Below are 6,906 nucleotides of genomic sequence, written 5' to 3'. Positions count from 1 at the left end.
ACACCATTGAGGTTTTGAGAGGGTTATTTGCTTCATATGGACTTCCAGAAGAGCTTGTTTCAGACAATGGACCTCAACTTGTGTCAAAGGAATTCAATCAGTTTCTGGAGTTAAATGGGATCAGACACACAGCTGTTCCTGCCTATCATCCTGCATCAAACGGGGCAGCAGAGAGGTCAGTACAAATCCTGAAACGATCCCTGATGAAAAATGTGCTGGAAGCAGATGGTAAGGCCACATTGCCACTCAGTCATCGTTTGGCAAACTTCCTTATCATGTATCGCAGTACACCGCACACTGTGACGGGTCGTACACCAGCAGAGTTGTTCCTGAAACATCAGATCCGGACTCGCTTCAGCCTGCTGAAACCTGAACTAAGCAGACACATTGAACAGAAACAGTCTGAGCAGAAGCGACACCATGATTACAAAACCCAACCTGTTCGTGTTTTTTCAGAGGGAGACGCTGTGCGTATCCGAAACTTCAGGGGGGGGGAAACAAAATGGACTCAGGGAACAGTTCTGAAGAAAATGGGAAGTGTTACTTACCTGATACAAGAGGGACAGAGAACACGCACAATACATGTGGATCACCTGTTACCATGGTAAAAATACTCTTTTGCAAGGTAAAAATACTCTTCTACTTTACTGGAAGAGAGATACCTATAGTCAGCATTTAACCGGTTTACTTCTTGTGCAGTTGTAGATGTTTCATTGCAATGTTTTTGTGAGGTATTTGTGAATTTTTGCAGTTTTTTTAATTCATCCTTTGATGGTCTGGGAGCAGACACACTCTTTATGGGAATGGGGGTTTTGGGGGGATGTCAGGAGGAGAGAAACTGCAGAGAGGCAACTCTGGTACCTGGATATCTGGATAATCATGTTGTGGGGTGTTTAATATAAAGACAACTCCCATTTCAGTCCAGTAACAGCTGCAAACCTGCCATGCAACATGAACAGCGTCAGGACGAGTAAGAGAACCCTGGGAGAATTTCAAAATACAAGTTTCTGACATTCACTCTTCTTTTCTGTCAGCTAAGAGACAAAATGTATTTTAACCAGATATCTTATCTTTTGTGGAATTTCTGACAATGAACCATTATTACATTGTCTCACACATACACACACACAGACACACACACTGTGTGCACAATGTGTCCTTGCGTTATCCTTCTGGAATGTCAACACGTTCTCACTCCCAACTCGTCAAACTTGTGACGCATGCTCAGGCTCCCTCTGCTGCACTTATGGACGCGCAGGGTACCCGGAATTGACGTGAAGGGTCCTCCGATTGAAGAGATTGCCGCGGAAGTGCCTGTTGTCGGTATATTTAGACATTTTCCAAATCACATTGTAGTGACGTATACAGAACACAATAAATTATATAATGTAAACAACTACCTGAAAAACAGGTAGAACGATACTTTTGTATGGTTTATTGCATTTATGGAGGGAGTGGTGTATGCTGGGTAATGGCACAGCTAGCTACTGGGTGACTTTATTCACCCGCTTCGGCTGTTATCAGTCCATAGATATGGGCCATCTCCAGCTAGATTGTTCAGAAGGTTGTTATCATCCATCCAGATGGAGGATCACTAACAGGAGCGTGGGAAGACTCCAGAATCCACTCTGGCTGCAATCCGGTGGATACAGCAGTGTTTACAGGTAATACCATTTAAACGGACAGCATTTATAGAATGACTATTAAAAGTCAGCGAGTGTCAGTAATGTTAATGTGGTTATGTTAGTAATACACCGAGTGCTAATATAACAGCTTTAAGATGCATTTATAGATGTTATTATGTGTTTTACCGTCTTTATGGTGCTAGCTTAAAGTTACGGTGTAAACGTTAGCTTATATTAGAGTAAAGCTGTTACTGGTTAAACGATGTTAGCACAGAAATATTAGCTTCTGTCATGACTGATGAAGTTACTAGTTAATAAAGTTTCCAGTAAAGTGTTTAATCGCAGCCACAGACTGACAGCAAATATCTCGATTAGCTTCAGTGCATCTGTAATAAATATGTGCAAGTTTCAGTGCTTCGTTTAAACTGTATGATACTTATACTGACCCAGGGTCAGTGTAAAATACAATCCTAGCTGTGTGAATAAAGCCTGGCTCCTTTAATCCTGCATGAAAAACCTCAGGATGCAGGCTATTATTACTCTTTCCTGCTGGCACACCTGTCACACCTGAGAGTCAGCTAGAAACTTACAGTGACGTGGACATCATGCAAAGACTGCCAGACTCTGTAATGCTGCAAATGATCAGTGACTCAAGTTAACACTAAACTTTAAACGGTACCTCTGTGTCTCTGTGTGCTGAACATCTAGGATTGAGTCAGGCTGCATCAGCTGAAGCTGTTATTTGTATATATCAGTATTTTTTTATTCAGGTGTGGGGAAAATACGTAAGACTGCAGTGAAGCGATGCACCAGATTAATCCCTGGCCAAAGGTATCGTACTTAAATCAGACTACTGATCCAGCCACATCAGCCTTTTGTGAGGTCTGTTTAAAGTAGACTAAAAGTGAACTGCAGGTTCCTGAGAGGTGGACTGTGAGCACAGAAACACATGTTAATACATACAGCTGCAGCAAACTTACATTAATTTTAAATAGATTTGTTACTCTGATGTCTGTCTCTGTGTTAGTCCTCTGACAGACTGGTGACCTGTCCAGGTGTGCTCTACCTATGACTACTGGGACAGGCTCTAGCCTCTGTAAAAGAAATTTTCTGTTATTCTCATTTAAAGTATTTAAGTGCTTATGCATGTGCTTAGTTGTGACACTGTTACTGTTCAGTGAAAGTTTCTAAAACTAGATGAACTTACTTCAGCGTCAGCAGTTTGAGAAAACAACTCCCTTTACAAGTGCTGATAAGGCCAAGGGCACCAAACAGCATAACCATTGATCCGTTAGGTTTCATAGCGAGACACGTGAAGTGTGGTAGGATCAGTTCGTAACTTCCTCCCTCTTCCTTGGAATGCATAAATGAGTAGGAGCACCACTTCTGTGGCAGCGCTGACTGTGAACTGTGATGTTTGATGTGTGTTGGCGCAGTAATAAATAGCTTGATCACAGCTCTTTCTGTGTTGCAGACTTTATTTTAAAAATTCCACGACCCCCCCCCCACCCTCCTACTGTGAACATGAATTGAATATTCAGAAGACATTTGTTTAAATAGTTCTACAAATCTGAGCTGTTGGTGTGTCCTTGGATTGTGTGGTAATAATATTAGAGCCTGCAATCTTTCTTACTGAATCTCTACTATGAGTCATGTTACCTGAGATTAATTCTATGTTTACCTGTCAGCCTGGACGAATGTGCTGTGTGAAGGAAATTAAATTAAATCAGATCTGAACATTTAAGGAACCTGTTCATATTTAATTGAAATATGAACCAGTGATTTTTTTGATTGCTGATTCCAAGAGAGTCTTTGTGGAAATCCTGTTTGGTTTTTTGTTATTTTAATTCTCTTCTCTGTTTTCCAGAACAGTTCTCCACAGTCACTGTCCATATGGGTCAGTGGGACCAAGAAGCACTCTGCTAATGTGTGGACTCTGACCAGCAACATCCAGCAGGACCCAGACAGCGTTTTCTATCTCCCAGCTGGAGGTTTTTGTTTGTCTGTGACTGGAGAGTCAGATTTTTGTTGAGCTTCACACTTGCAGAGGTAAATCAGTTTGCAGAGATCCCTCCCACCCTGGCTTTTATGTGCTAGATTTCTTATCTGAAACAGTAATATTTCAGTGACTGCTGCTTATACCACAGGTTAATACACGCTACTGATCCCTCATAGGAGAATCATCAATTTTGGCAACAAAGAAGCCTGGTGGATGTTTGTTTACAGTCTGATGATGGGACATCATGCTCTGCATCTTCAAAGTTTGCCTCCTCATTATTATTCATACCCAGTAATGTGAAGTATGCTCATATCTACTATAACTGAACCAACCTGGTGCTCTTCATTGAGTCTGAATGTTGGATGTTGTGTATCTCGTGTTCTCTGGGCTTTGTTGTCCTCAGTCTTTTCGCAGGATCAGAAAACAAAACCAGGAGGCGCGTAAATGTTTCTTCTCCATGATGTTTCTTCAAATGTTTCTTCTGGATGATGATAAGACTGACACGGGATGCCACCTTTGGTCTTGTGATGAAGCAAAGCTCAGGAAGAAGTGGGATTAAATGGTACCCACATGTTGAGAAGGATGTACAGGGGCACCTGCAGCCAAATCCAAGCTTCAGTTGCAGAACGCTATAGACTGAGACATCTAAGGCATCAAATGTTTGATTAAACAGATGAAAAAGAGAAGTTTCTTCCCTATAATTATCACTTCTTAAAATCTGTAGCAACTTCAAGTCTGTCAGCGTGCTGAGCATGCTCAGAATGTGACAATATATTTTTGTTCAATATTTAATTTCTTTCAGTTGCAATTGTTAAAGGAAAAAAAAAATTCTTATAATTTAGCAAACTAATTTATCAAAAAAAAAAAAAATACATATATCTGTATTAGTTTTAATGAATTAATTTGACACCTGTATTGAAAATACCATATTGTATTCATACAGAATCAGTTTGGTATCATTGTTTGTCTGCTCACTGATTGTTGAAGCTAAGAGCTAGTTTGATCTGTTTAGATCTAAAGTATCCAAAGTTGAGCTCTAATGTTTCTTCACCCCTGTGTGTGTGATATGTGATTCCTACATGCTGGCAGAGCGGCTGTTTGTGCTCACAGATGGTGACGGTGTGGAGAGACGGTGGTGTTTCCTCAGAAGAACCAGCAGAGTCACAAAGGACACCAGTCCATCTCACCACCTTGGCTTGCTGACTGATGTTCGTCTGCACTGCACAGAGGAAATCAACTGACCGAGGTTTGTCCAGTGACCTGTTATGAAATGTATATTTGTTTTATGCTTACAGTTATGTTTTTCTTGACAGAGGCTCTGCAGAGGTCAGACAAAGCAGAGAAAACATGTGCTTTACATTTTACTGTGATTTATTGAGATATTTGTTGCCTGATGTTCAGCAGGAATGGAGAAATAGAATCAAAGGGAGATGTTTTTCCTGTTTTTGTAATGATGTAAGTAAATCTTCAATATTATTTATTTGCTTGGTTATATTAGGAGTGTTTCTGAGTGAGGGGGAGAGGAGTCATCATCCAGGTAAAGTGACGTAGATCAGTGGATACACTTGTCTCCCCTTTAAAGGAGACGATCCAAGTCATCCTTAAACGTTAGTGCTTTCAAATACACAAACATTTTTAAAGGACAAAAATGAACATCCAACTTTGACTGTAACACAAAATAAATCTTTGCATGTGTGTTTTCAAACTCTCAGATGGGCAGCATATCAGTCTTGGACTGTCTAACCTGCCGGAGCAGCACTGAATGACCACCGCACATGTGAGCATGTTCCTGCAACATTCAGCATCTGATCCTTCATCTGTGTGCTGCTGCTTTTGGTAAGTAGAGTTACCCAACTCCAGTATTTCTAAACACATGCCATCCATTTCTAATGGCCTGGTTACTTCCTGTCAGTTACTTTAGAAACCATGTGGTCACCTGACCTAACACTGTTTCTTCTTCTTCCCCTTAATGTTCAAGTGTCACATGTCAAACAGCTGGAGAGGAAACTACACCAGTGTACTGGGATGTTTCACCAACACGTGCCAGATGCTGTTCCTTCATGGTGACATTACCAGAGACAGCCCCGCCCACCTCAGGACCTCGCCATTGATCATGATGATTATAATGATGACAGCAAGCGGAACTAAGACTGTAAAAATCCACGACCAGAATTTTTCTTTCTAATAATTAATGAATACTGAGAGCCTCTTTCTGTGTTTTGTCTGTTTTGGGTTTTTACCTCATTTGTTACTAACAAAGTTCACAAACTCACACAGTTTACATTCTGTATGTTTCCATCTTTACCAGCCACACTCTAACTGCATTTAAGAAAATAATCGTTAGAAATCGTCGTTTTTCTCTTTTGTAATTGATGATAATTCAGTGAATATATTGCGCTGCTTCCTTTTATTGCGTCTCACATTGCTTTATGTTTTTCAGTGTCCAGTTATTTTTTTACTGCTGTTTGAATTCTCTGTATGTTTGACCCTGTGGACTGTTTGATGGACTGCTTGTCTTCCTGTTTGTAACCGCCGCCTGTTTTTGGCTAAAGATTTGGATTTCTGACTTTAACACAGCCTCTGCATGTCCTCCCTTTGTGTCCTCTTCCTCTGTGAATGTGTTGCATGTGAGATTCATTTTATTAACAGCTTTCCCACAGTGAGTTGCATCAGCATTCATTCACAGCACATTTCAGAAGGATTCAGATTAATACAGTGATCTTACAGTCAGAATGATCCTGACAGAGTGCCACTGTAAATGATCTTTCATCAGGTAAATTTTAAAGTTCAGTATTTCAAAGCAGGAGTTATGAAGAATCATGCTGGCATTAGGACTAATAATATGTACTTAAAGTCAAAGTTTTTTAATTATGCTAGAATATTGGAAGACAATCAACTTTTAGTGTTTTCCGCATATTAATTATTCTGAAATAGAGACGTGACCCTAACTGTACAGAAGCACTAAACAACTGACAATCTAACAGACATCATTGGCCTGAGCTGTCATGCACAGTGAGTCTGATCCTTTGCTGTGAGAGTCTGACAAGCATGTTTCTGGTCAGTTTGGAAGAAATAATATCACAATGTTGATCTTTTTTTCAATATTCCTTCTCTTTTACAACATAAACTGTGATCAAGGATGTTCACAGCATGTAATAATACTGACAGTCCAGGGCATTGTGGTCTGTTGAGCTAGGGTTAGGGTTAGCAATTCAGACATATGTAATCAATATTAAACGTCTCTGACGTGGGCCACTGTCCGCAGTGTTGGGAATCCATACC

General features: G+C 40.4%; 2 long non-coding RNA genes across 2 annotated transcripts; both read left to right on the top strand.

The window, feature by feature from the left end:
- The first annotated feature begins 2,291 nt into the window (after positions 1–2,291).
- On the top strand, positions 2,292–3,964 carry LOC308387963. Its single transcript, XR_013970019.1, has 3 exons — positions 2,292–2,456; positions 3,493–3,674; positions 3,801–3,964. It is a non-coding gene; the product is annotated as an uncharacterized lncRNA (long non-coding RNA).
- A 669-nt stretch (positions 3,965–4,633) lies between these two features.
- On the top strand, positions 4,634–5,724 carry LOC308388547. The gene is made up of 4 exons (XR_013970129.1): positions 4,634–4,870; positions 5,123–5,231; positions 5,337–5,460; positions 5,603–5,724. It is a non-coding gene; the product is annotated as an uncharacterized lncRNA (long non-coding RNA).
- The last annotated feature ends 1,182 nt before the right edge of the window (positions 5,725–6,906 follow it).

This window comes from Rhamphochromis sp. 'chilingali' (genome assembly GCF_963969265.1).
Source record: "Rhamphochromis sp. 'chilingali' genome assembly, chromosome: 20".
Classification (NCBI taxonomy): domain Eukaryota; kingdom Metazoa; phylum Chordata; class Actinopteri; order Cichliformes; family Cichlidae; genus Rhamphochromis; species Rhamphochromis sp. 'chilingali'.
Note: the sequence above shows the minus strand (reverse complement) of the source record. Positions and strands in the feature narration are given on the sequence as shown.